Here is a 2,661-nt window from a genome sequence, read left to right as displayed (position 1 = left end):
ACTAATGAACCTGCGAGTGTGTCATGGGTGCCTTAGGCTCATTGATGCAATCCACAGAGGCCCCACCTCACAACTTAAAGGATCTGTTAACATCATAGTGTCAGATACTACAAGACCCTTTCAGAGGTCTTGTGGAGTTCACGCCTCAACGGAAATTTTTTTTTTCATAAAACGAGAATATAGAACATGTTACCTGTACTACAAATATGACGAAAAGCATGCCGGCATAGATGATCTGAAAACTAGGCTTGTCTGGATGCTTGTTATTTTCAGTAAATAATTAATAATTATCTACACTGCTGGTTACATATTACAGATGTTACTGCCTTGTTTATAGCTATGTTAAAGTGGTCACAGTTATAGTGCCTGATAATAACATAAGCACCTTATCATATTCCTCAGAACTCTGCAGTGTATATATAAGCAAAACCCACTGATGAGAGTGAACAAAAGTGAGGAGAGAAAAGAAGAAGGAAAGAGAAGAGACAAAGAGAAGAGACAAAGAGAAGAGGAGAGAAGAGAAGTTGAAGAATGAAATCTTTTGTAGCTGTGCTGGTGTTGCTCTGCTGTGGTGCGGTAATTAGCAGTAATGACATAATTGAAGATGAAGTTCAAGCTGAAGCTCAGGGAACTGAGGCCACCGTCTCCAACCACGAAACCTGCAAGTCTGACATCCAGACAGTGCTGAGAGAGCTGAGTGTTAAGCTCGCAGAGCAAAGTGTGGAGCTGAGATACACCCAGAGCCAAATGAGAGTCATGGAGAAACAGCTGGAGGAGCAGAAGCAGCAAAATCAAGGTGGGCGATCAGGTTATGGTTCATGTAAAATATCATGTTTTATTTTCTGCAGAGACTGTAGCTGAAGTATATGTGTTCTGTCTATTTTTAAGTACTCACAGCTGAAATCAGATTAAAAGCCAGTGGGAAACAGGTGGAAGAACTGAAGCTAGAGAATGAAGGTAAAACAAACACATTACACACACTATACCTACAGTAGAACTGCAGTGTAACTCTTCATAAACACTTCATAAACGTCTTCTGTACTCAATCTCAGCTCAGGCTCGGGAGCTGGGAACTCTACAAGTGAGATCGAACATCACTGAAAACTACGTCAGAGAGCTGAGTAGGGAGAATGGATGTAAGTGTGAATTTAAATATGCTAATTTACCATCTGGAATGCCCTTAAACAACCAAGATCCTGTTTTCTTAGTTTTTGAGGGATATGGAAGTACCACACAGTGTACTGTAAATGACAAAAATAACTAAATTAAAACAAACACAGTGTCTTAAATATACATAACTAGAACATATTAGCTTAGCTTTGGTCGAGGCTTGCTGCAGGAATGGTGACAACCATGTCATTTGGACCAACCCCAATCAAAACAAACAATGTACTAATTAGGACCAATCTCAGCCAGGAGTAGTGTGCTGTTTTAAGTTAGACTGATTATTAATAAACACCCAAAAGTCTATAATGTATTCCTGACTCGACCTTTGAGACTAGACCTTAGCTGGGACATTGAAGGAAGAATCTGAGGCAGCAAGGCTCCAGAATTTCATTCCACATCCGTCCAGTCCAGTTAATTTGGTATTATATGTTCAGCTGTTACAGACTATTTCCCTCCATAGTTTTTTTTAATGTTTTTCTCACCTTTACACATACACTCAGCTCAGCACCTAATGACCAAACGCCAGTGGAGAATGTCTCAATAAGCATTTTCCCATGACTTAGTATGTTGTAGTACATTAAACGGAGCAAGTGAGGTTGATTTTGCATGCATGTTTGCTGACTGTCTTTGTGTGTTATATTTGCTGACTCATTTTTTATCTTTACCTCAGATAAAATAGCTTTTTCAGCCTCACTGTCTACTGACGACTCTATAGTTTTTGGACCCTTCAGTGCTGCAGTTACACTGATGTACAAGAACATATATGTGAACACTGGTGCCGCTTACAATCCAAACACAGGTAAAGTAGGCTACTTGTTCCAACAACAACAACAACAACAACAAAAAAACCCTGTAATGGTTTCAAAATGTGTCATGGTTAAAATGTAACATAGGTTTATAAGGAGACAGATCGATTGGCAGAATGTACACACATGGACAAAATTGTTGGTACCCCTCGGTCCCTCTGACTCCTTCAATCTGCCAAAAGTAATAATAAATAAAATTTATTTTAAAAAGTGATGGTACCCTTAACTTAATATGTTGTTGCACGTTTTGAGGTAATCACTGCAATCAAACGATTCCTGTAACTGTCAATGAGACTTCTGCACCTCTCATCAGGTATTTTTGGCCCACTTCTCATGAGCAAATTGTTCCAGTTGTCTCAGGTTTGAAGGGTGCATTTTCCAGACGGCATGTTTCAGCTCCTTCCAAAGATGCTCAATAGGATTTAGCTCAGGGCTCATAGAAGGCCACTTCAGAATAGTCCAATGTTTTCCTCTTAGCCATTTTTGGGTGTTTTTAGCTGTGTGTTTTGGGTCATTATCCTGTTGCAAGACCAATGACCTGCGACAGAGACCAAGCTTTCTTACACTGGGCTGCACATTGCTCTCTAGAATCCCTTGATAGTAGTGAGATTTCATTGTACCCTGCACAGATTCAAGACACCCTGTGCCAGATGCAGCAAAGCAGCTTGAGAACATAACAGAGCCTCCT

At 40.1% G+C, this 2,661-nt stretch overlaps 1 long non-coding RNA gene across 1 annotated transcript; it reads left to right on the top strand.

Moving 5' to 3' along the window:
* The first annotated feature begins 709 nt into the window (after positions 1 to 709).
* On the top strand, positions 710 to 1,128 carry LOC140546495 (uncharacterized). Its single transcript, XR_011978351.1, has 3 exons — positions 710 to 796; positions 889 to 957; positions 1,053 to 1,128. It is a non-coding gene; the product is annotated as an uncharacterized lncRNA (long non-coding RNA).
* The last annotated feature ends 1,533 nt before the right edge of the window (positions 1,129 to 2,661 follow it).

The sequence above is a fragment of the Salminus brasiliensis genome, chromosome 24, assembly GCF_030463535.1.
Source record: "Salminus brasiliensis chromosome 24, fSalBra1.hap2, whole genome shotgun sequence".
In the NCBI taxonomy this organism is placed as follows: Eukaryota; Metazoa; Chordata; class Actinopteri; order Characiformes; family Bryconidae; genus Salminus; species Salminus brasiliensis.
This window is presented reverse-complemented; position numbering and strand designations above follow the sequence as displayed.